This window comes from Canis aureus, chromosome 2 (genome assembly GCF_053574225.1).
Source record: "Canis aureus isolate CA01 chromosome 2, VMU_Caureus_v.1.0, whole genome shotgun sequence".
In the NCBI taxonomy this organism is placed as follows: domain Eukaryota; kingdom Metazoa; phylum Chordata; class Mammalia; order Carnivora; family Canidae; genus Canis; species Canis aureus.
Genome location: NC_135612.1, coordinates 38,033,035 through 38,060,759, shown reverse-complemented (window position 1 = coordinate 38,060,759; position 27,725 = coordinate 38,033,035). Strand labels below are relative to the sequence as shown.

The 27,725-nt window shown below is 45.1% G+C and overlaps 1 protein-coding gene across 3 annotated transcripts in view; it reads right to left on the bottom strand.

Moving 5' to 3' along the window:
• The window catches only part of OTUD7A (OTU deubiquitinase 7A), a 392,867-nt gene that overhangs the window by 317,220 nt on the left and 47,922 nt on the right, over nt 1–27,725 (bottom strand). The window lies entirely within an intron of this gene.

Genomic DNA, 27,725 nt, shown 5'->3' with positions numbered 1-27,725 from the left:
TCAGGGTAAGCAGGCATGCTAGAAACCGAGTGAAGAGTCAGTGCTGTAGCTCACATCCAACAGCAGTCTGAAGGCAGAATTCCTTCTTCCTGGGTAACCTAAGTTTGTCTCCTAAGGACTGATTGGCTGGGGCCCACCATTAAGAAAGGTGATCTACTTTTCTTAGGGTCTACTGATTTAAAATGCTAATCGCATGTGCTGCTCCTGCGTGGGTCAGTCGGTTAAGCATCCAACTCCTGACTTCAGCTCAGGTCATGATCTCAGGGTCTTGGGGCTCCACACTCAGCACAGAGTGTTTGAGAGCCTCTCTCCCTGCCCCTCTCCCCACTCATGTGCACACTTTCTTTAAAATAAATAAATAAAATAAATCTTAAAAACTTAATTACATTAAAAAACAAAACAAAACCCTCTACAGCAATATTCAGATGTCTTTGACCCAAACCTGCCAGGTTGACCTAAAATTCACCACTACATCTCTATTATTGTTAGGCACAACATTAAGTGTAAAAGAGCAATAAGAACAAAAGTAAGCTGCCAATTATACTATTTCCTTATACTTTTGTATCACCTCCAGTTTTTATTATATACTTATATTTAGGCAGAGGTTTCTTTCAAGTATCACTCTGGTGCAAACAGTTCTCATGGGCAAGGAAATGTAGATTTGTGGTCATTTCTCAGTGAAAAGTAATCGCTCCATTAAAATAAAATCTGTGTGCTGCTGCTGTTCACCTGTCTTCCCGCACCATCTCTCTTCAACACAACCAAGTGTAACCCTTCCAAAGACATCTTAATTGGAAAATCTAACTCAACACACGCAAAGCGGTAACACCACAAATTGCCATGACCAAGTTTGCACAAACACGGGCTGCAGTGGCTGCCTAGACCTAGGTGGTGGCACAACTTGCCAAAATTTGAAGAGTGATAAAATGTGGGGGAGACGTGAGGCATTGCACTTATTCCTATTACTACAGCTCCTGCACTAGAGACACCTTCTCTCCAAAGGTGAGAAGGACCACCCCATCAAGGACCACAGACAGCTCCCCAGTCCCTACCCATTCCCTCATTCATGCTTCATTCCAGCCTATCCGGGCCTGCCTCAGTTTCTTGAACACAGACCCCTTCACACTAGTGCACTATCACTCAGGCATCCTCCCTGGGGAACAGAGGACTCTGAGGAGGAGGATGATCAATGATACCTCTGGGGACCATGAGTGGTTTTTAGAGTTGTTTATGCAGCAGACTCATCCAATGAACATGAAGCAACCTGCGGTGGTGGAGGGGCAACAAAATCACCCATATTTATCTAATATGTTACCTTATTATGAACAACTCTCAATTTCCAGCTGACATTTCATTATTTAAATGTATGTTGCCTCCTTATAAATAGGCTGACTAGTGGGTGCACCTGAGTGGCTCAGTGGTTGAACATCTGCCTTTGGCTCAGGGTGTGATCCTTGGGTCGTGGGATGGAGTCCTGCAATGAGCTCCCTGCAGGGAGCCTGCTTTTCCCTATGCCTATGTTTCTGCCTCTCTGTGTCTCTCATGAATAAATAAATAAAATCTTTTAAAAAATAAATAGGCTGACCGCACAGCTCTGTTTCCTGGGAGAGCAAATTATGTAGCAGTGTCTACTTTCCTCTTCAAAATGTGTTTTGGAAAATCTCAATCTATAAAGCCAGAAACTCCTAAAGCCAGGATCAATTCTCACTGTGTTCTCAAAGGACTCATAATTAAAAATTTTCATTATATTTAAACTAGACTCTGAAAGCAACAGGCTCTCCTCCCTATTCTTCAACCAGTTTCAAAGTCCGCATCTGTGGTTATCTGGTCTTCGATGTCACTGAAAGAAAGCTCCACGAGTGACAACCTGACACTGGCTTTTTTGATTACACTTTCCTTCCTTATGGTGAGGACCTGAGCTTGGGTGGGGGCCATGGCAGGGGCAGGGCTGCATAGCTATGGCCATCCATTGACACAGCTAGAAGGAGAGCCTTGCTCCTCAGATATCTCGGTGAGCCCATCTTCTCTTCCCTGCATCACTGCAGACCATGCTTCTTAGGCTCAAGGCATTTCTGGGGTATTTTGGCTCAAAGCCAGTCTTGCGAGTCACCCACAAGAACTTTAGTCTGATCACTTTGGTTTTCACCTCTATGTTACCCAGGGAAGTCTTCCTTGTCTAGCTATCTGAAACTCCACTGGATTCGCTCCTCATCACCCTTGGCTTTGTTCTCACTGTCCTCTCTCTATGGGTTCTCTGACTCCAAGGTCAGAGGAGGGACTTCACAAAACCAGGGATTTGCTCTGTTCTTCACTGCTGCTGAGCCCCCAGAACCCTCATGATGCATTAGGTTATATCTGTAAGTCACATTCATACTTGAAAGTGGGTTACCTACCTTATGACCCACATTCTATCCCAAACTTGGAGTAAGTTTTCAAAAAATTACAGTAAGTTAGCAAATCAGAGATTTGCTCCTATTGTTACTGTTCTAAGGAATAGCCCACATGTGTGAGATGGTTGTGGGGACATTGCAGGTTTGGTTGCCCACCATCACAATACAATGAATAATAAAATGAGTCAAATTAATCTTTTGGTTTCCTAGTGCATATAACAGTTATGTTTATACTATACTGTAGTCTATCAAGTGTGCAATAGTATTGTGTCTAATGATAATACATACACATGTATTTTTTTGGTAAAGGTTTTATTTATTTATTTGAGAGAGAGAGCAAGACAGAGAGCGATCCAGCACAGCAAGGGGAGGGGCAGAGAGAAAGGGAGAAGCAGACTGCCTGCTGAGCAACAAGCCTGACTTGGGGCTCGATCCCAGGACCCTGGGATCATGACCTGAGCTGAAGGCAGATGCTTAACTGACTGAGGCACCCCAGACATGTCTTAATTAAAAATACTTCATTGCTAAATATTGCTGATCATCTGAGGTTTCAGTGAGTTGTAATCACAGATCATCATAATATAATAATAATTGAAAAGTTAGAAAAATTCTGAGGATTACCAAAATGTGACACTGAGACACAAAGTGAGTGAATACCTTTAGGAAAATGGTGCTAATAGACTTGCTGGATGCAGGTTGCCAGGAACCTTAAATTTGTATAAAATACAGTATCTGTGGAGTGCAATAAAGCAAGGTATGCCTGTATTTCTTCCCAGCACGTTTGTTATAGAACATTAGTCTGCTAGGGCTGCCATAACAAATTATCACAGACCCAGTGGCTTAAACAACAAAAATTTATGTTCTCACAATTTTGAGGATGGATGTCTGAAATGATAGTGTTGGCAGTTTTGGTTTTTCCAAAGCCTCTCTCCTTGGCTTGCAGATGCTCTCTCCCTGTGTCCTCACCTGGCAGTTTCTCTCGTATGCATGCATACTTTGATGTCTCTCCTTATTATAAAGATGCCAGTCACATCAGATTAGGTCCCATCCTTATGATCTCATTTAGCCATAACTGCTTCCTTATAAAGGTCCTATCTCACACGGGAGGCTAGGGCTTCAACATGTGAACTTGGGGGGTTTTTGTGGGGGCACAACTCAGCCCATAACAAACATGACCTACCTAGAAAGTCTGAGGTGGAGGTAGTCATTGAGATAAAGATGGTTCCTTGAGCTGCCTACTGTCATGCACACAGATCATTATTTCATTCCACAAGTGTTTATTGGGTGATAGCTGATACCTTGTGTGTGGCTGCTGTTCCAGGTGCCCAGGGTATGGCCATGGGCATGTCAGAGCAGATGCCCATGCTCATGGGTTGGGGATGTGGGCAGGGGAGGAAGACACATAAGCTATATGAGAATAGCTTCTGGTGCTGGTGGGTACTATGGCTTCTGCATTCTGTTCCTTGGACCCCATGGCCAGTGAGGCCCATGGGAGGCCCAGAGAGATGCCACATGGTGGGTTCCTATCATAGCTGAAGAGCCTTATGTTTGAAAGAGAAAAGAAAGTAAACCTATTCCTTGCCTGGAGGCAGTTACAGTCTCCCCTCTAGAGATCACCACTTCTGTAAATAACCCTGAAATAAGGCCTGAGTGAAAAGCAGTACTGCAGAGGTATATGGAGTTAGGTATGTTAGGTGCAGCAGGCCCTGCAGAGGGGCTGGTTGACAAGACAGCTGTGGAGGTCAAGGAGAAGACATGGTGCTGAGGGCCTCATGGCAAGGAAGTAGCCATACAACAATTACAGAAAGAGCTCTCTGAGCAGAATGAAAATCAAATGCAAATGTTTTAAGCCAGGAGTGAGTTTGGGATGGTTCCTTGACTAGAGATGTATCCAGAATGGCTGGTGTGGCCCAACAAAGAGGAGGGGATAGAGATAAAGAGAGAAGGCCAGGCCGTGTGGGCCTGCAGGCCTTGGGGCATAGGCTTCATTCTGAGTGTGATGGGGAGCTGTTGGAGGAGCTAAGCAGAGGAGATATACAATCTGATACTTGTTACTGAAGATCTCTCAAGACATGGTGGGGCCTGGAGTAGAAACAAAACTATGGGTCAAGTCCAGTGAGGCAGGAAAGGTGTTGCAATTCGGCTGGTGTGGCATCCCTGGCAATGGATGGACGTCCTGGGTGGCAGCAAGGGGGTCAGAGCTCACTGACAGGAATGTCTGATCATGACATTCAGAGGTGATATCAACAATTACCTGCTGAGTAATAATCCACAGCCTACGTTGGTGATTTGCACAAACTGTCCCTTTTGGCTCAGATAGCAGCCCCAGAGCTATGTTTTCATTCTCAATTTGTAGAAGAGAAAATATAGTCAGAAAAGGAAGAAAGATGCTCCATAACCTGGCCCATGAGTGGTGGGCTTAGGCTGGAATCCAAACCCTTTGGCTCACACCAGTTTTCCCAGGGCTCTACTGCTGCTGAACTTGGGAGGTGGGGCTTCCCTTCAGCCCAGACATCACAAGCCTGGGGAGGCCGGTGGTCCAAAGATAAGAGTAGAGAGCCACTGAGTCAAGGATCTCTTCACACACAACCCAGAGTTTCCTTCAGGTCAACCACAGTTATATTCTAGTCACAGGAACCACACCTTAGACACAAAAGCAATGAGGGTGTTTATTATAACAGAAACTGCAGACAGTGAGTAGGCTGGCAGGAGGTGGTTACTCAGAAATCTGTCCTTGATAGTAAGAGCACATGTCCCATTTGTGGCTAGATGACTGCTAACAACATGAGGTACCCAGTGTGCACTGCAGTCTCACCCTGAGTTCAGTACCTTACTTCCTCAGTCCTGCCAGGAGTTCTGGGTTACCAAATAGGGGCTTCAGATATGAGACCCTATGGGCCCTGCCTCTTGTTAATGCTGACTGCCTCAGAGAGGGGTCTTTTGCTCTTCCTAGGACTTGCAGGATACCAAGCACAGTATAACAACATTGCTTTGCACTCATGTGGCATTTAACCCTTTATAACAAACCATTGATGGGCATAGACCAGGGATGCTGGGCCTCAAGTCCATTATCTTCCCCAAGGCTGGAAGTCACTGGGGCTCTGTGGGGCCATCAGGAAGTGCATTCAAGGTCATGGTGATGTAGCCAATAGGGACTCAGCAGCCAGCTCACCCAATGGCCAGCCCCTGGAGGCAGCCTGAGTTCTCCATGGGCCTCCCTGAGGTCCCACATTCCTGCTTCATGGAGCCAGGTCCAGGGCTGAATCCTCCTTCCCCACTCACAGGTCACTCATGACATCCTAATTTCAAGTTCCTCTTATCCTTTAGTGAAAGAAACAGGGAAGGCAATCCTATACTTGCTTCAAAGCTAAGAAAAATGAAGCCCCGGGAAGGGGGTCTTTGATTCATCCTAAGACTCCTGACCAGTGGGTGGCCCAGCTCTGTGCTGACAGGAGTCACAGCATCCATAACAAATCTACCCTTGCTGTGGGTTACCTAGAATTCCTACCCAAACATACAGGAACTCTTGAGCACCCAGGCTGTGGACCCCTCCACAAGTCCTGAGGTATAGTGTCAGAGCCTCTAAAGCTGAGCTGGAGAAATGAAAAAACCAGGCAACAATAAACACGGAAAGAACACACACACACACACACACACACACACACACACACACACACCTTAGTGTACAGCATTATCCAGAAGCCCCATTATTTAAAAAGAACAGAATCAGGTTTCCAAAAATTGTTCTGGAAAGCAGATATGGCCAGAAATTCCACACTGCAATTAGTTCTCCTAATGAATAATCGCTGGAGCATTTATCACTGAACACAAGCAGGACAGAGCCTTGGCAGGACCCACAGGTAGGGCTGAGTCAGCCTTGTGCTCCAGGTGACAGGAGGCCACCAGGTACAAGGACAGACCCCCAGGCTCTCAAGCAGGTGCTCCCTCTCACTTGGGCCAGCGAGGCCTGCAAGAGAGGCAGCAAAAAGCAGGGTGGCCCTGTTGCTGCTGTCCCTGCCCTGAGCTCTGGGCTGCCTCAGGAAACGGAATTCCTCAGATCCTTGCCCTTCAGGTGCTCAGCTCTTAAGAGGTTCTGTTGGGCCACCCCAGGGCCTGGTTCTGGGCTGCTGCCATCTGGGGTAGCAGGGACATATCATAATGGATACCCTAAGATATTTTCTCAAGGTATGTAAAATTGCATTTTTGGAGAAACAGCAACATTTTTAAAGTTTTGATTTGTTTTTTAAGATTTTATTTTTAAGTAATCTCTCCATCCAATATGGGGCCCGAATCCATAACCTTGAGATCAAGAGTCATGTGCTCCACTGACTAAGCCAGCCAAGGGCCCTTGAAGTCTTTTTTTTTTTTTTTAATCGAGCAAATGAGAGGAATTATCATCTACTTTGTGGGTGCTAAAATGTTTTGAGGATAAAATGGGTCCTCTGTGTGTGTGTGTGTGTGTGTGTGTGTGTGTATACAAAAATATGAAGTTCACTATTCAATGACTTTCAATCCATGATTAAAAGCCCAAAAAAGTCAGAATGGCTTTAAATACTGAACCTGTGCTATGTGGCTAATGGTTCTTTATGAAATATGAAATAGAATAGCCAAACTGTGGAAGGAGCCTCGGTGTCCATCGAAAGATGAATGGATAAAGAAGATGTGATTTATGTATACAATGGAATATTACTCAGCCATTAGAAATGACAAATACCCACCATTTGCTTCAACATGGATGGAACTGGAGGGTATTATGCTGAGTGAAGTAAGTTAATCGGAGAAGGACAAACATTGTAGTTCTCATTCATTTGGGGAATATAAATAATAGTGAAAGGGAATATAAGGGAAGGGAGAAGAAATGTGTGGGAAATATCAGAAAGGGAGACAGAACATAAAGACTCCTAACTCTGGGAAACGAACTAGGGGTGATGGAAGGGGAGGAGGGCGGGGGGTAGGGGTGAATGGGTGATGGGCACTGAGGGGGGCACTTGACGGGATGAGCACTGGGTGTTATTCTCTATGTTGGTAAATTGAACACCAATAAGAAATAAATTTATTATTTAAAAAAAATAAAAAATAAAGGGTTAAAAAAATGAAAAAAATAACATAAACATACACATCTATGTTATGTGATAATAAATATAAATATATTACAAATGTAAATATATATTTAATATAAATATATATATACATATATATATATATACACACATAAACAATCAGTTACCTAGCAAGAGGCAGGATTCACAGTGTGTGTGTCTATACATGATGCTAAAGCAACACTGCATTAGTGTCATAGAACTTCTATGTACCAACAGTGTGGTTCTCTTCCACAGTCTGTGGCTTTTACATGAAATCACAAAATAAAACAGAATAATATTCAACCTCATATTGGACTTAATTATGCTAATATTCACAGCAGAAGTAACTCTTTATGGGGTAACCTTGATGTCATTAGAATTCAGTCCTGCTGTAGTGCATCTGAAATGATAGACTAAGTAGGCTTTGGTATATGCACATCTTACATCTTTAATGGATTGGCTTATTTTATAGGATATAAGATAGGAAGTCACAATTCTTTCCTTTTTTTATTGGTTCTTTGAAAGGCAGTTGCCGCCTCTTTGATATAAAAATACCACATGGACTATTCCAGGTCAAAACCCTTCAGGCCTGAATTGAACTCCTAATGGGAGTCTGTGCAAACACTGATGGGGGTTGGTAGATTGCACAACTTTCTAGAGTGAGAGGGATCCCCAGAAATCACTGTCATAAGGCTCTCTCCCTGGTTTCTTGTTGCCCTTTTGGCTGAGGGAAGGAAGAAGGATCAGTGGCTAGGCCTATCTGTTTACTTTAGTGGGTAAAACTTCACTTGAGCAGGGTATTCCAGGGCAAGTGAAAATAATACTAATTCCCACAATCAATAATCATGTTCTAGAGAAAGAGACAGAAGCTCAGAGTGTCCCAAGTCCCTGGGCCACTTAGCAGCCAACTCTAGACTGGGACCGGCCTTTTCATATTAGCAGGCCAAAAATATCTTGCCTCATACCATGCTGCCTATTGCTTAGGACCCAGGAACAAAAACATCTTTCTGCACCTGTCTGCCAGAACCCTTCAAAATCCTTAAGAAGAACTGTGCAAAGATATCATTCTTCCTTTATATATTCCCCATTCACAAAACATTTCTTTAAAATTGTGTATCTTAAGCTTATTTCTTGTCCTACAACACTGATGGTTCAGGTTTCTTGGTAAGTACAGCACTGACACACCTCCTTCCTGGGCTCTATGAGCAGGCTGCCCGGGAGGCAAGAGGACACCACTGTGCTGGTCTTCTGAGGACACTGGGGAAGTCTGCACTCTTTTTATTTTTCTTAATAGCTATCTATCTTTCTATACATCTCTCCCTCTCTCTCTATCATCCTTTTTAAAGCCATCTTGTCCTTCAGCTGGCTGCAGCTTCACAAGGAACAAAGCCTCTATTTCTTTTCCATAGGTACTACTGGGCCCCATGGCTAGAGTCACAACATTTTTTTTTTTAATTTTTATTTATTTATGATAGTCAGAGAGAGAGAGAGAGAGAGAGAGAGAGAGGCAGAGACATAGGCAGAGGGAGAAGCAGGCTCCATGCACCGGGAGCCTGACGTGGGATTCGATCCTGGGTCTCCAGGATCGCGCCCTGGGCCAAAGGCAGGCGCCAAACCGCTGCGCCACCCAGGGATCCCTAGAGTCACAACATTTTAAATAAAATGGAAGGACTGGCTGTCTGAGGTCTCTGGCCCTATTCTCAGGCAGTTTCTGTAACTGTAGTGAGTCACATTAGTTCCCTCTTCTGTGAGGATCCTGAGAGCAACCCTCTCATGCAGCTAGATATCTAGAGCACATCTGCCCTAGTAAGGCCAGGGCCAGGGCATAAACCAGGGGGAATGACCCCTGTGGATGGACCCTTCAAGATGCCCTCTCAACCCAAAGTGGCATACCCCAAGTCAACACGTCTGTCTAAAGAACCGGAAGCTTCTCCACTATTGTAGATCAAGACAGGTGACACGCTTAATCCCCTGGTTGTAGAGTGATGGTAGATTTTCTAAACTACAGAGGAGTAGAGTGTCACAGGGGTAGGAGATAAGTGTTATTCAGTCTTGTAGGAAGTGAAATGATTTAATCCAATCTAATTGAATCATGGTGCAGTAGGTGGACTTTGCTGACAGTCAGTCCTAAACTCCAGGGGATAGTTTCCAAATCCTTTTAGGAGCAGACCCTTTGTTCAAATGTAGTTACACAAAAATAATTTTAAGATGTAAAAAATGCAGAGTGGGTGTTGGGAGAGGTACCTTTCTCCCCTGCGTTCCTCCTAAAGTATGCTGGAGATAGCCCTGGGATGTGACCTTCAGAATTATGTATGGGAAACACTCAGGCCCCACCTGACTCTGAAGGAGAATTTCCCCAGAAACCTCTCCCCTGAAGCTCAGGGCTGGTTCCTCTTCCTGCCTTGCCCACCTTGGTCCCAGGGACTGTCCACCCTGTCTTTTCCAGCTGCCTAGAATAGGACATCTGGATGTTGCAATGCCAGGAGTCATTTCTGCCTTGCCCTCTGCCTCTCTTCCCTCTACTTCAAGACAGTTCTCAGGGCTATGCAGTGAGCTAGGCCTGACTTTAGACATGGAGTTCAGCTGTCAAGGAGACTTTGCTTGTCATGGAGTGGGACTGGGGTGGAGGGAGCTGTCGTAGTGGGGGCTCCATGAGCCCGGCCCCCGAGGGCTGAATGTCACTTGCAGACACACGCACCACAAGGGATGAGTGTGAGCCATTTCAAACCAGACTCCCTGGGAAAAGGTCAAGCCCACGTTTGTACAGATCACTTTGGTTCAAGCACTGACTAGTTATGTTTGTTGAAATCTAGAATTGCTCACAAAATGCACAAAAGCAACTGTGAATGGATTAATAGATACTAGAAATTCATAACTACCCAGAGCCCATGTTGGGAGCCCTGGGAAGAAGACAGGCATCAGAAAGCACCTTTGTGTGGTGGCTCCTGGGCCCATAGGCACTTTGATTAAAGAATCAGAAACTGCCCAGGACCTTTTCCTACCCCTAATCCAAGCTGGAGAAGGAAATGCTCCCCAAGACCACCTGTTAGAAGGTCCATGACTGCTGTACCTCCCATAGCTCCTGAGGAGGAACAGGGTCCAGGGTCAGTTTGAAAGTGGGAGGCGGGCCCTACAGAGGCCTGCCAGCCGAAGCCTGTGAGTGCAAGACTATTAAGCCTGGCTTTTAATGAACTGAGAAAGATCATGCAAGTGTGGGCTACCTCGTAACCTAGATAGTGCAGGCAATTTAGCAATGAACCTGCTCTGGCAGGCCCTTGCAAATACAGGCATGGCACAGGACAGGCCTGGACTCCTTCTGCCTCTCCCCTGAGGCCCGTGCCCTCCCTGAATGCTGGGAATGACATTCAAAGGCTCCTGTGTAGAGGAAGGGCAAGACACAGGTACAAGGCTGGTGTCCGGTAGGCTGGTGCTCAGCTCAGGGTGCATGTCTCCCCACATCTCCCTTCTCTTTTTGCAATGGGCAGTGATGACTGCCTCTTTGTGCAGTCACACGGCCAGAGAACATGGCAGTATGGCTTGCAAAGAGAGGCCTGTGACTTATTAAAAGGTCCCCTGAAGAAAGCCACACACAGCAACTAACAGTTATATTTGGCAAAATCCAAGACCTAATGAATTACACTCATCACCTTTACAGACATGTGTAAAAAGAATGACAGGCTCTGGGACAGGAAGAGGATGTGTGTTCTCAACCCAAAGTCCCCGTGAAGAATGGCCCCTGTGCACTTCCCCTACAAGGCTGACAACTGAGAGACAGCTTGGGGTCTCTCGAGACCTCCCTCCTCCAAAACCCAACAAAATGAACAACAAATGTCTATATTTAATTAATGAATACCAACCAATTAAAATATACCCTCAGATACCAAGCTTGGAAGGGACCAGAGTGACGTGAATGTCTCGGAGACTCTCTGGCTTCCCAACACTGCTAAACCTATTATTTATTTAAAACAGATTCTAGGGGCATGTGGGTGACTCAGTGGTTGAGCGTTTGCCTTCAGCTCAGATTGTGATCCTGGGGTCCTGGGATCAAGTCCTGAACCGGGCTCCCTGCAGGGAGCCTACTTCTCCCTCTGCCTATGTCTCTGCCTCTCTCTATGTGTCTCTTATGAAAAAATAAATAAAATATTTTTAAAAACCCCAAATTCTAAGAAAGTTTCTATATGACAATACATCAAAATAGTTTAAAAATTTGGAAATTTTCTACAAGCTCAGAATTGCACTCCAACTCATCTATTGTGACTATAACCATAAACTATAAATTGCTTTATGCAAAACTACTGTTGGCTTATAGTCCCTAAACTCTTTGAGGTTCATTCTGTCCAGAGAACTAGGATCGTTTTCTACTACTAGGAGTCTGGGTAATATTTTTGCTTGTGTTAACTGCTTTCTGAGTCTCATTCAATCCCAAAAACACGTAGCTTGTCTTGCAAGAATCAGTGCATCTCTGGGCAGGAACTTTCCCAGGCTCACATTCATGTGCCTTTCAGGAGTTCACAAAAAACACATGCGTACCAAGAAGAGATTTTCCCATGAGTCAGAAAGTCTTTCAATTCTCTCAGCAACACGTTTAAGAAGAGACTACCCAAGCCAATCTCCTACATACACCGGAAAATGACTCAAAGCTCCATTTAGTCTGTTAAATTATACTAGGCATTCAAGGCCCCTGTGACTAAACAGACCTATTCAAATTTTTACTGACACTCCTTCCTTCAAACTTGCCTTCAGACCCTCCTGGAGGGGCTAGTTATGGGATGAGCACTCCCAGAGCCCCCACAGTGACCACTGGGGCCCTGGGGTCAAAGGCTAGTAACCCACCTATCACTCCATCAATACAGCTTCCTTGCTTCCTGTCCTAAGATCATGGAGAGTAAGCTTTTCCTTTTATCAAAAAGAGAGAATTTGTCAAAATATGTAATAAATAGAAGTGACCACAGAGCATCTTACAGCCCAGTATAAAGGTTAAACCAGGAGAAGGGAGCTTCTCCTGGAAAGCTATTGCTGCCATCCATTAGTCCTGCCTCTAGAGAGTCAGCTATGCACATGTGGCCTACAATCTTGGGAGATCAAGATGGTAGGGGTCCACAGAGCCCACAGATACTATCACCTAGCATCATGGGGGCTCACTTGCTTTCCAAGAAGGGGGGATGGCCTTTCTTCAGGGTTTGCTACCCAACCCCACATTTCCCTCTCTTGCTTGTAGACTCAGTACTTGCCAGCTCCTGTGTGCCAGGCAATGTACTAGACTTTTTATACCATTGCCTCATTTAATCCCCATCCAGGCTCAGAAGGGTCATTCCCATTTTGCTGATGCAACTGCGTCTCAGAGAGGCTAAGTACTTTGCCCACAGTAGCTATTGTTCAGACTAGGTCTCCCCACCACTGAATCCCAGGCTCTTCATTGCTAAAGCTCTAGACACATAGTCTTGTAAGGAAACAAGTGTGTACAGACACCCTCACAAACACACACTCATATGCACACACGTCTGTGAAAAGGTGTGTGACAATGTCTGTGGGAGTTACTATGAATTGCCACAAGTCATTATGGTTTCCAGATATGTTTAATTTCTGTTTTTAATTCTAAGTTCCTATTATTAAGCTCTTACATGATGCTTTTTCTGAGTATCTCCAAACTTTACTTCCATTTGGTCCAATAGATGTAGCAAAAAAAGTGAAGAAATATTCCCAATTTCTTACCTGGGCTTAAAATGATTGGGGTGCTACATGAAAGAGCTCCAAGTTTTGATGAGGTCACAGAGCAAGAGTTTGGAAATGCCCACTGTGGACTTGGCAAGGTTGGGAGGCCTCCCCCCTCACCATGGCTGTGCTCGGGAAGCCTGTTCACCCAAGAAGGTTTAAATGTGAGCTGAGCCCACTGGTGGTGAACTCCCAGTAATGAATGTGCTATATTTGATGAGATGCTTACATTTTCAAAATGCAAGCAAAATAGATCTGAGATCACAGAGGAAAAACTCAACAAAAGACACTGCACCATAAAAATTGCATGGAACCTCAGAGGAAGTGGTCCATCTCATGCTCTATGTCATTTCACCTGAATGCTTCCCAAAAATGTAGGGGGAATCCATCCAGATCACAGTGCCTCTTCTACCAAGATGCTATTTTGGCATTTAACAGTCCAGAGACAGTTTCCCTGCAGATAGTTGCCATTTTTATGATATAATTTTTTCATAAGTTAATAATAGGTGTCATCTCATTTGTCTATTGATACCTCAAAACATGTAGTACTTTCATATAAGTAAGGAGTCTGCTATGGTCTGAATGTTGGTGTCCTTCCCAAATTCATGCTTGAAATCCTAACCCCCAAAGATGATTTCTATTAGGAGGTGGGGTCTTTGGGGGGTGTTTAGGTCATGAGGGTAGAAACCTCCTGAATGGGATTAGTGTTCTTAACAACTGAGACCCCACAGAGTTCTGTCTGTATTCAATTGTGGGAGGACAAAAGGTTGGCAACCCAGGAGAATGCTCTCACCAGAACACAGCCATGCTGTTGCTGTGTTCTTGGATTCTCAGCCTCCAGAACTGAGAGAATAAAATATCTCAGCTCCTTAGAAACAGCCCCATGTGGTATTTTGTTATAATAGCCAGTATGGACTAAGACCAGGTCAAAAGAAAGAAAATCCAAACACAAAATATTTTGTTCTATAATTGAGCTAATAAACGTTGTGATGTTGTGATTTATAAGATATATATATTTGATTATTCAGATGACCAAAAAATATTTCTCAAATATATTTGGTCTTTGTCCAAGGTTCCTGGCTCACAGCTCCTAAAAACCTTGGAATTTCTTGTGATCGGGCAAAGAAGTGTCTTTGTTATGTTAATGTAGGTAATTTTTGGAGTTCCTGAGGGGTGAGGGGGTCCTGGATTGGTTGCCCAGGTCCAGGAAGGGGAGATAGCTGGTAGTTGAATCAGTCAATGGACAAAGACTTGACTATGCAATGAAATCTTCATAAAAACCCAGAAGGATTGGGTTCAGCGAGATTCCATGTTGATGAACACATGGAGATGCAAGGAGAGTGGTGCACCCAGAGAGGAAGCTCCCTGCCCTTTCCTCATACCTTGTCCCATGTACCTCTTCATCTGGCTGTTGATTGGTTTTTCTGATCATATCCTTTTTTATTTAAATTCAATTAAGTAACATATAGTGTATTATTAGTTTCAGAGGTAGAGTTCAGTGATTGATTAGTCTCGTATAACACCCGATGCTCATTACATCATGGGCTCTCCTTAATGTCCATCACCTAGTTACTCCCCTTCAGCAACCCTCAGTTTGTTTCCTATGATTATGAAGAAACTCTTATGGGTTGTCTCTCTTTTTTATTTCTTTTTGTTTTATTTTTCCTTCCTTTTCCCTATGCTCCTCTGTTAGGTTTCTTAAATTCCACAAATGAGTGAAATTGTATAATTGTCTTTCTCTGATTGGCTTATTTCGCTTAGCATAATACCCCCAGTTCCATCCATGTTGTTGCACCTTGATCACATCCTTTAATATAAGCTGATAAACCAAAGTGTTTCCCTGAGTTCTATGAGCCACTCTAGCAAATTAAAGGAACTCAAGCAGGCAGCACTGGAACCTCCAATCTGTAGCCAGTTGGTCAGAAGGACAGGTAACAGCCAAGGGCTTGCTATAGGCATCTTAAGTTGGGGATAGAGCATAATCTCATAGGACTGAACCCTTAAATAACAGAATCTGATGTTATTTCTGGGTAGACCATATCAGAATTGAGCTAAGTTTTCAGACACCTTGCTGCTGTCTGAGAATTGCTTGGTGTTGTGTGTGAAGGAGCCTCCTCACATTGGAATTGGGCTTGGAAACCCCAAAGAAATGCATGTATATGACAGAGTAAATGTTTTATGACTCAAATATTCCTTACAAATTCTCAGTTAAAACAAAATTTAAGAATTGCCAAACCATCAGCTAGTACCAGGATAAACTTTCAAAGCAAAGAAAGCATCTTATTGAATAAGACTTCGCTTCTCTGTTACATGAGCCCCAAGGTAATACATACATTTCTTGAAACACAGTCAAGTATTAACAATAACACCTGTCACATTTTCCCAGCATGAATCCCATTCAGATGAGCACTTTCAGGAGCAGGATCTGGGAAAAACTCAGAAAACAGACTATTTGGAAACAGAAGAAGGTGTCTGACCCAGAAGTCCAATATGAGGTTTGTTTGCCATCCTTCTTGATCCTACCTCCTTTTTGCTCAGAACAAGCTTCAAGATCACCATCTACATTTATCTAGAACCTTCTTTTATGATTTTAGAAGTCAAAGTATAATACTTTCTTTTCAGAGACACCAGAGTGTGGCATCAGGTTCTGTTTCATGTTTTTCACTGTTGGGACAGCATGACCCAAGGCCTTGTCAGGCTCTGCCCACAAGGGTACTCACATCACTGTGAAAGCAAACAAAAGACACACATTCCCTCCCCATGCCTCAAAACTGCTGGGCAGCTGTACTGACCTCCCTCAGCAGAGCAAGTGCCCATGGAAGCCTGGCTCTTGTCTCCCCGTGCTCCACACGGGTTGGTTGAGGCCTGGGCCTACTTCCATTTACAATGTTAAACATTGTCATTTGTTTTTTGACAAAAGACTCTGAAGTAGAACCAAAGTAATATTTTTAAGCTTTTTGCACAAATTGACCAAAGTGGGGATTGAAAGAGAAACAAAGCCAAAGGAAGTCAGAGGACCAAGAGGTACATAGGAGAGAGCAAGATAGACACCAACAGGAAAGAAAACAGACATAGAGCGGAGGGCAGAAGACCACACGGCAGTCAACGGAGGGCATGCCCCGGCACCAGTTTCCAACACCTGCATTCCACCAAATGATATCCACATCTGACCTCAAACTATCCTAAACCGTTTTCTATTCCCATCTCAGGTGCATGGGCCATTCGGAATCCCAACTCTGAGGCAGTAAAGTATATTCTATGAGAGCCATAACTGTTGCTTGCTATCTACCCAATATCCGTTTCCCTACTTCTGCCTTACCATCCAAACCTGGTTTTGGTGTGGTGGTGGTGAATGTGCCTGGTCTCAGGTGACAGATCTTGGTTAGTAAAGCCAACGGTGACAACAGTGTTTCCTGCATTCCCTGCCTCCCCGTGAACTAGTGGTAGGTAGCAACGTGACCCAGTTCTGGCCAATAAAACCTAAGCAGGAAACTACCTGGCACAATTCCAGAAGATCTTTGTAATCCTGATAGAAGGGAATCAGATAGCAGCTGGCACTGGCCCCTTTTTCTCCCTTGAACTAGGACATAATGCTGAGTGCTTCAGCAGACCCTCTTGAGGCCATGCAATCAAGAGAATTATGGAGATGTAACCAGATGGGTCAAACTTCTAAACCAAAGCTAGAAACCTTGGGACCCCTCCTTGGGTGTGAAAAGCAAGTCATTAGCTGATTAGTTTTCTGTTACTTAGACCTGAACAGATTCCTGATACATGCACTAAAACATTTATGAATCTCAATAATTCAGTGATAGTATCTATAATAACTTCTTTCCTGTGTATAACCATTTTTTAATCTACTAAAGACTTCCACAGTGTTTATTCAACTGAACCTACTGACATCTTGTTACCAGGCAAGTGTGATTTCCCCAGTTCTGAGATAAGAGCACAGACTTAGAGAAGTAAAGTGGTAGGTCCAAGGGAATCCCAGCCAAACCCTCTCCAAGGCTTTCCACATAGTTCATCAGGCAGCAGGAGAAGGGAGGTCATCGCAGGAGACCAAGAAGGTGCCCTTCTATATGTGGGATGCTAGCCTGGCTATGAGCCCACATTCAGAGCTCCAGGGATCTGTGTCCACTTATAGAGAGGGTACAAGCAGGACAATGGAGGGCACCAAAGACTAGCTGAAACTCCACCAGTATTATGAACTGAATAGTGTACCCCACAAATTCATATGTTAAAGTTCTAACCCCCCCATGGTGATGATATTTAGGGATGGGACCCTTGGAAGGTAATTAAGATTAAATGAAGCCTTGAGGGTGGGGCCTTAATCTGACAGGATTAGTGTCCTTATAAGGAAGAAGAGACACATAGATTGCTTGCTCTCTCTCCCTCCCCACGCACAGAGAGGCCATGCAAAAACCCAGCAAGAAGATGGCTATTTGCAACCCAAGGAGAAAGTTCTCACCAGCACATGATCTTGGGACTTCTAGTAGCATCCAGGATCATGAAAAAATAAACGTCTGCTGTTTAAGCCACCCAGTCTTGTATTATGGCAGCCCCAGCACTAACAAAACCTCAACAGATGATGGCAGTGGCCTGTATGTTCACTAAGTGAATCCTTTTTGTAATGGTTCTGAACTAACCTTTGGAGGCTGGGTGCTCACAGGACTAATGTGGTCCCTTCTGGAATTGCTCACAAATGCCAGTCTCTCAGCTCTGCAGTGTCAGCTAGCTCAGACATTCATGCCCAGGAAGCTCCGAACCCTAAAGGATACTCAGCAGGGTGAGGCCAAGGGCCCTCTGATAAGAAAGCCCCAAATCCAATCAGGTTCCACCATGCTGCTACAGTCACCTACTGTGTGCCCTGGGACAGAGTGTGCCCTGCACTTGCCTCCAAAGCAGAGTCTGAGGGTTTCCTATTGAGGAGGGAGGGCTAGAGCAAGCCAAAAATACATTACATATGAATCAAGCACTGCAGGGGGGGAGTACCTCATGGATTCAACATCCTGTCTCAGTCTCTACCATTAAGAGCAATTTAAATTACATTTGGTGGACAAGATAATACTATTTTCTGTAAAGGAGAGACAGTGATGGCTGCAATCATGACAGAATTGGAAAGAGGCAGACAGAGTAAGAGATGTTTGGGGAAATGAATTATGGTGACCTTTTGATTGATTTGTTGTGTATGTGTGGAATAGGAATGGTGTGTGTTGTGTTTGTGTGGTCTATTTGTGTCTGCAGGGGTGTGTGTGTGTGTGTATCTGTGATATGTGTTGTGTGGGGTAGGTGTGTATATGTGGCATGTGGCATGTGATATGTGTGTCTATGTGGTATGGGTGTGTATGTGTGTGTTGCGTGTAGTATGTGGTGTGTGGGGGATGTGTGTATGCAGCACATGTGTGATGTGTGGTATAAGGTGTGTATTGTGTAAAGTATGGTATGAGGTATATGTGGTATATATGTGGTATGTAACGTGTGGTATATGGTGTGTGTGTGGTATGTGTATGAGTGTGTGGTTATATGTAGTGTATGGTGTGTGGTAAGCATGTATGGTGTGTGTGTGTATTGTGGTATGTGGCATGTGTGGTATAGTAGGTATTCGTAGTATGTGGTATGTTTAGGGGTATGGTGTATTTGTGTTGTATGTATGTGATGTGTGATATATGGTGTGTGCACATGTGTGTCTGTGGTATATGAGGTGTGTGTGTGTGTGTGGTGTATATGGTATGTAGCATGGAGTATGTGTGGTTTGTATGTGGTATGTGATATGTGGTGTATGGTGTGTGGTATGTGCATGAGTCTGTTGTTATATGTGGTGTATGATGTGTGTGGCGTGTATAGGGTGTGTGGATCTATGATGTGTGTGATCTATGATGTATCTGTGGTATGTGGGGTATGTGTGTATGTGGTATTTAGTTGGAATGTGTGTGGTGTGTATGTGGGGTTTGTGTGGTATATGTGTGAGTTTCTGATGTGTGGTGTGTGTGTGGGCTATGGTATGTGGTGTGTGTGCTGGTATGGTATATATGTGCCTGTTACGTGTGGTATATGGTGTGTTTGGGGGTTTGGTGTGTATGCAGGATGTGTGTTGTGTGATATACGGTATGATGGTTTTTGTGTGTCTATGGCATGTGGGATATGTAGTGTGTGTGGTATATGGCCTGGAGTACGTGCGGTATGTATGTGTGGAGTGTGATATATGGTATGTGTATATTAAGTGTTTTTGTCTGTCGTATATGGGATGTGTGGTGTGTATATGTGGTATGGAATGTGTATGGTATATATGTGAGGTGTGTGTGATATATGGTATACATGGTTGGGGTGTGTGTGGTATGTATATGGTGTGTGCACATGTGTGGTATATGTGCGTATGTATGGTGTGGATGTGGTATATGTGGTATGTATATGTGTGGTGTGTGTGTATGTATGTGGTGCATACATGTGTGTGGTATATATGCATATGTGTGGTATATATGTGTGGCATGGATGTGGTGTATGCATATATGTGGTATGTATATGGTGTGTGCCTGTGTGTGATATATGTGCATATGTGTGTGGCGTGTGTGGATGTGTAGTGTGTGTGGTATGTATGCGCTGTATGCATCTGTGTGGTGTATGTGCATATGTTCATGGTGTGTACATGTGGTAGGTATGTGGTATGTATGTGGTGTGTGTCTGTGTGTGGTACATGTGCATATGTATGTGGTATATATGGATGAGTGCTGTGTGGTATGTATGCGCTGCATGTATCTGTGTGATATGTACATATGTGTGTGGCATATATGTGTGGTGTGTGTGGTATGTATGTGGTGTATGCATGTGTGTGGTGTGTATGAGGTGTGTGTATGGTGTCTGTGCATATATGTGTAGTATATGTGTGTGTGTGGCATGTGTGATATGTGGGGCATGTGTCCAGTCTGTGTGTGGCAGGAGGAGACAAAGACAGGAGCAGTGGGAATAATAAGATTCTCTACAGTAGAATGAGGCTCCAGGCTCTGAGCTAAAGGGCTGCACATAGTGGCCAATCTACTCTCACAACAATGGCCTCACTGTCCTCACTCCACAGTGAGGACACTGGGCCACAGCAAGAGCCAGCCACCTGCACGGTGCTGCAACTGGCCAGGGCCCCACCTACAGACAGTGTTAGCAGGCTGGAAAATGCTGTTCTCTGAAAGAAGCAACGTGCTTCTTCCCTACCAGCCTTTTAGGGCTGCACACAGAGATGTGACCGTGCATGCATGCATTCACTCAGTCATTCATTCCAACCACAAAAGCTGCTGAGCTCTAATCATATACTGGGGCAATGGGTATTTGGGTGCACGGCACTTGCCTGAGGCCAGCTTTCCAGTTGGGGGGAAGATGGACCAAAAAACAAAAAAAGGAAAGAAACCCCAATAACAGTAGCAATAAAGACATGCCTGGGTGCAGACTGACAGATAAGCAGATGATTTCAGGAGGTCCTGTGCAGAACACAGGGCAGGAACACGAGGGCTACTCCAGACAGGTGGCTGAGACTTAAATAGTGAGAAAGATGGAGCCACAGCCCAAACCAGGAGCATGTCCCACCTGGGAGGGGGGATGCCTACCTGGATCAGCCTCCTGAGGAACAAAGACAATCAATCCTTGTCACAACAGGGGGCTGGCCCGTTGTATCCCAGTATAGGCACTGTGAAGTGAGAAAAGTGGTTCTATCTTCCATGAGATAGACATGGTAGGTGACTAGCATCCTCAGAGTGGGGTAACAGCTACCTTTTTTCATGGTAGCACAGGGTCCCTAATGAAGCCTGAGGAACAGGACAGAGGTGATCCACCAGAGGCAACTTCTTGTGAGCAGGGCTGTGAACAATGCCGGCAGGTGTCCATAGCTGGCTAGGAAAGATCCAGCTCCAGGACTCTGAGCAGGAGAGGACTCACATGGACAAGGCTGCGGACTGACCACTGATGGCTGATGGCTGTGTAGAACCCCTGTGTCTTCTCCAGGGTCTGGAGGAGATCCAGCCTGGGCTTGTCACCTGTGTCCTAGGCCACAGCATGCTGCATTTCAGGAGGGCCTGGAGGGAGCCTGGGAAGTCCACTGGCTGTCACTGATTGGGCTCATCACCCCCTTCCTTCCCACCCATCAACAGAGATCAAGGAAATTGACCATGTGACCCCACCACCTCCCCTTCCAGCTGTTCTAGGGTAAAATGCACATGAATCTCACTTGCTAGAAAAAGTGTTCTGAAGAGGAACCAGAAATGAGTTTTCCCCCCAAATATCAGCAAAGGTAGAGCCAGAGAAGTTTATGACTTAGAGGACTTCTGTGGGAATTCCTTTTATGACTGTGTATATCCCAGCTCAGGATAATGAAACAATCCTCCCTTTAATTCATCCACACAGGGATCCCTGGGTGGCGCAGCAGTTTGGCGCCTGCCTTTGGCCCAGGGCGCGATCCTGGAGACCTGGGATCGAATCCCACATCGGGCTCCCGGTGCATGGAGCCTGCTTCTCCCTCTGCCTATGTCTCTGCCTCTCTCTCTCTCTCTGTGACTATCATAAAAAAAAAAAAAAAAAAAAAAAAAAAGTCTTTAATTCATCCACACATTCCTGGACCCAGCCTGCCATCCATGCTGAGCCTCTCCCATGAGCTGCCCTCAGACTTCCTCCTGCTAAGCAAGGGAGAAACCCATATGACTGGAGGCAAACTTGGATGTGGTCTGTTCAGAAAAGCCCCAGAACCTTCCTGGGGGGTGGGAGGGACTTGGCAAAGGCTGCACTTGGACCATATGCTATGATGCTCACAGTAAAGTTCAGGCCAGGATGGGAAAGAGTCCAGACAGGACAGAGAGAGCAGAGCACAGGAGTAAGGACAATTCAAGGAAGGGTTAATAAAGGGTCTCTTCACAAAGTTAGGGGATAGGACCACAGGGACCCACGTGGGAGAGTATGAGGCCCCATGGACAGAGAGAGGCAGGAGAGAGCTATGCAGACCATATGGGCCAAAATATACTGGAGCAGAGTAGTGTGCTTAGGAAAGAGGAGAGTAGGAGAGTAAACACCCCACCATGCTCCTGCTGGACTTCTGTGTAAACCCAGTGGCAAGCCAGAGATTGCAGATCCCACTGAGAAAGCCCATGGGGGCAGTGGAGCAGAGGGAAGGTGGTTCTGAATCTGGAATGGCAAATGCAGATCCTTGACCCAACCTCTGGAAGCACAGCTATCCCTGAAAGCCCTGTAATATGTCCCAGGAACCTTAGAGCATCCATAATCCTGTACCCACCTGCACCCAACCACTCTTGTCACCCCTGTGAGTGACAGGAAGGGCTGGTGGGTTTGCACCAGGTCTCACACTCCCTCCAGATACAGCTCAACAGAATTGATACTTATTGGCAATTTGCACCTCATACAATCTCCCACATGGGTAAAGAGCACAGCAAGGCCGTCCAGAACACATGTAGGATCTTGGGTAAACCTTCTTCTTCGTTTCACCTCTTTGCATGTTGTGGTTTATATACACATGAAGGAGTGTGTCGTCAGCACCTGTGTTTTCTGTTCCTTTGAGGGGGGCAGGAAACTAGAATACAGTGTTGGCATATAAAGGAAGGTGGGCACAAGGAAGTAATCTGCCCACAGATGTCACTGAAGCTCATGGCATTAGAGAATAGAGGGTCCAGTCCCCATGGTCCAGTAGCCACCCATCATGTAGGGTCGTGGAGATAGTGGTTGCCTCAGCTGGGGAAGGGGAGTGGGCTGGGACAGGGAGCCCAGAGGCTGGGAGGCAGGAGAAGTAGGTTGCTGATGGGACAGCACACCCTAGAGGAGACCTGAGAGGAGCAGAGCCGGGATGAGGAGGCTACGTCCCACTGACATGTGCTCCTGGTCTTCACAGGGACAGAGGAGTCACTGGCCTGAGTCTTTCTGAGCTGGTCCTTTATCCATGTTCACAACCCCAGGCTGCACAACCTACTCACCTGGGGAGCGTTAACAAAGGTGCCCTGAGGGAGGGACTCCAGCTTCAGTAGTTTTAATCCTCCCCGAGTTACCAGACTCAGTGTCCCATCAAACCAGTCCCATCAAACCAGACCTTGTCCCTAGGGAAGCCCATCTGTCCATGCCTTCGGCACTCTCCCTGGAGGCCCCACGCCCAGGACTCTGATCTGCAGAAATCAGGTGGTTACAGCATCAACTGGCAGAAGGTGACACCTCCCCACCACCAGCCATCAGCCATTGTGAGGTAATCTGAATGTAAAAGGGGCAGAATTTAAATTACAGTTTCAACTTGCGATGGTTCATGATTTTTCGACTTTATGATGGTGCAAATATACATTCAGTAAAAACTGTACTTCAAATTTTGAATTTTGATCTTTTCCTGGGCTAGTGATAATGCAGTACGATCCTCCTTCTCGATGCTGGGCACTGGCAGTGGCTGAACCTCCTGGTCAGCCATGCCATCACCAGGGTAAACAACCCACATCCTTACAACCAGTATATTCCCATACAACCATTCTGTTCTTCACTTTCAGTACAGTAATCAACAAATTACTGTATTATTTTACAGTATTTATTTATTTTTATAACTTACTATAGTTACTAAATTATTATAGGTTTTGTGTTAGATGATTTTACCCAGCTGTGGGCTAATGTACATGTTCTGAGCACATTTCAGGTGAGCCAGGCTAACCTACGATGTTCTACTGGTTAGGTGTAGTGAATTCCAACTTACAATGTGCTTTTTGCAATGTAACCTAATCACAATTCTAGGAAGATCTGTACTCTCCCTCATTTGCTGCTGCCCTTCCTGGAGGAGAAAAGAGACAGCCTTGGGGGAGATTTCAGTGACATTAATAACAGCCCCCAAGGAAATGCAACCCCTTAAGCCATTTCACAGGCTGACTAAAAGAGCCAGATTTCTCTCTTTTGTGCCTGAACAAATTCCAGAAGAACTGCCTCATCAAAGGCATCAAAAACCCTTGCATCATGCTGATGGCTGAAATGAAAGGCATCCAAGAGGAAGAACAGCCTGACCAGCTTCCTTAAAGCCCCCTCCCCTGCTCCCACGCCCGGCTGTCTCCAACTCCATCACCCTTTACTGCAGCACCATGTGGGCGATTAACCACAAGTGTGAAGGCTGGATCCCTCAAATGCATGGCAGGCTTCACAAGTCTGAGCCACAGCACTGCCATGTATGATGAGGCTCAGCTCTGTCCACAAGGCACAGGGCCCCAAGCCCCACAAAACCACCTTAGTGACCTCTACACTTGGTCCTCAGCACTCTGGGCCTTAACATGCAAGTGGTAGCCTTCTCTAAGATACAAGAGGTTAGCTGTCATTTCCATAGACCATAAAGCTCCTCTATAAAAATACAGATATGAGGCCTTAATACATCCCTAGGCTATCCTGGTCTTCTGGAACCTTCTGGCCACTTTCAGAACCCAGCCCCAAACAAAGGGGACATGGGAAAAATGTTTCTGGTATGGTGCTTCTTAAACACTGAGGAGCACGAGAATCACATGTAGTGTACTCTCCATATAGATTCTCAGGTCCCATGCCAAGAGGGTCCCATCGTGCAGGTGATTGATGGTGCAAGCCGGGGATGTGCAGGTTTCCAAATGCCTTCCCATGCTGATGCCTGGGTCTATGGACAATACGTACATTGATCTACTCACTGGCCAGCATAGTTAGCCTTGTATACAGTTGGAACTCAATAAATAGTTGCTTAAAAAACAATAGAACAAGAATAACTATTAATAATGTGCACTTTATCACAATGATTTCCCACATGACACATCACATAGCTTTTGAAGAAGCACTATTCTATTATGCCAAGAATCAGTAAGTTCCACATTTCACGTACTAACTTTCTTATAAACACTGGCCTGTGTGTGGGGTTGGGGTAAGGAAGGTTTGTGGAAATTTGGATTCCACTGGAGTAAATAATTTTTTTACTGCAGGCCTTCTCAGAGCCTTTGCTATAATAATAGGCAGTGTGTATCTTTAAAAACAAATGAGAGCATCTTACTTATTTTTTAATGGAACATATTTTAGCATCATGAAACATAAAAGGAGAAATCTCCAGTTTCACCATTTTCCAGCACTTTCTAGTTTTCAAAATGCTTCTGTGAATATGGATCTCCTGGAATATCCATGCCCAACTCCTCCCTTTGGAGTCAGAGGCTTGTTTTCCTCATTTGTTGAAAATGCCTGAAAAGATTCCTTACCGGCAGATCTGGAAAGCAATCAGAGGAAATCAGAGGAATGATCATATTGCCTTGATTTTTAAGACATAGGTTCAGTCTGATAACAGCTTATAAAGAAAAAAAAAGCAGTGAGAATATCAATCCCAGCTAATATCCTGGTGGCTCATACCCTCCGTGGCTCATTTCTTGCTAGTGCCACACAGTCACTGCAGCTCAGCAGGGGCTATGCCCCAGGACCCCTGACTCTGAGCTGCAGGCTGGTAGGCAGACAACCCCCCAAATTACCCATTGCCCTGCAGAGAGCAAGAGAGTTCTAAAAGATTAAACTCCAACAATTAAGTGTCCTAACCCAGAAGTGACACATAGCATTCCTGCTGACAACTCATGGGGCAGAATCAGCTCTCTGGGCAACCCTGCCTGATACATCAAAGACAAAGAACTAGAAAGATAGCCAATAACAACCATGAGTGACCAACCTGATGCAACCATCATCTGACACATCTAAACTCCAGCAGCAGGAAGATATAAAGAAGGATCCTAACTTTTAAGAAAATATTGTTTTAAAAGGTATGCTTAAGTTCTTTCCAAGCTTACTGAGTGGTTAATGTTTGCATAGGTATGAATCCGTGTGCATACTGGCCAAGTATCTCTTTATTGTACAATAGCTCTGGATGACCAGACTGCCTTGCCAGGCTGGAATGAATTCCCCATCTTCAAGCCAACTGCCCCAACTCTCAACTGGCTGTGAAGGAAGCAGTTGGCTTTTCTCAGCATTTGTTCCTGGTCCCTTATCAGAGGCATGTACAAGAACATCTGTGATGCTGTGGCAGTGGGAGCAGTTTTTCACAGGCATCAGATTTTAGCAGAGAGAAGCAACATACCTGAGTACAGAGTTGTAGATGGGATGGTTCCCAGCACAACCAGGGAGCCAGGAGCCCCTTCAGGTCCTTGGCCCTGAATGTGGGTGACCCCTCACATCTGTCCTCCATCTAATCACCAGAGCCATCCCTCGAGGGCATCAGGGTGATGTACAGTCATCCTATCTTACATATGAACAAACCCATGTACCCAGCAAGGAACTCGCTGAAGGTTACTTGGCTAATGTGTATCCAAGGGCACTGAGTATCTAGCACTCCCGGTCCCTCTGCCACTGGCCTTCCCCCAAGGCCCAGGAGGGGACGGCACATTCTGTGGGAGTTCATTTTGAGAAGATCCTCAGAACCTGGTCTGCCACTATTGGAAGAATGAACTGGGTTCATTCAGGAAATAGAACACCAGAACATGAAGATGTCCCTTCCACCTAGAAAAGGGACAGCATTCCCTCCCCCGACTCCTATAGGCAGTTTCTCAGAAGCTGTATCATGATGCACAACCTGTAAGAATAATGAACAGGAAGCTTCCCCAGGGATCAGAGAGGCCCCCTCTCCCTGCCCACAGGACTAGGGCTTCTTCAGGGATCACTGAACTTTCCACATTTCTAGTCCACAGGGCAGGTGGCAGTTGGTGCTGAGGTGGCAGGCCTCCCAGTGGCCTCCAGAGGAGAAGCTGCTCCTTGCTGAGACAAGGACACTGCTTTATGCACTCAGCTTTTCTCCTACCTCAGATCAGATCACAAGTGATGCGCCTCAGGAAAGTCTACTCATTGAATTAATCTAAGGTAACATTAAGCCTTGTGTAGTGGGTCCAGATACAGGCATGTCCTTTTTGTACTATACAAAGAAGATTTTTTATTCTTTCATTGTAAGGCCAGAAAAGAGAAGGAAAGAAAACCATCTCAACTACTACTCCATTGTTTTGTGTGTTTTAGTTTGTTTTACTTAACTGATCCTATATTAAAGAGAATTATTTTAAAAATTAGAATCATGTGTTAAATGTACATTGAGATGCTTATTACTTGAAGGAATCCTAGGGTAAATCCTTTGGTAAGCAAATATCCACCCAAATTTAATTTATGTTAGATTTATAACTGATTTAAGTGCTTTTTTTTTTTAAACAATGAAACATATAAGTGAAATTGAAATATCAAAACACACACCTACTAAGGCAGGTGCTGAGAGGCGCACAGGGGAGGGTCCACACAGGTGGGAATGAAGCCCACCCTCAGGAAGTCATGGGGGGCGATGGCCAACAGGGTCTGCCCATCCACCCACTCTCAGAAGGGATGCTTCAGGGAGAACCTAAACCTGAACAGCAAGAAGGCATCTGTCTTGTGACAACACATTTAAAAAGACAGACTAATAAACAAACAAAAATCCACCAAACACTGCCCTCAACTAGCTCAGCTCACAAAGACAACAGAATTGCAGAATTATATTCTCAGAACTCAAATCATAATAAAATGACAAGGTGATGCAGCTCTTGGGCAT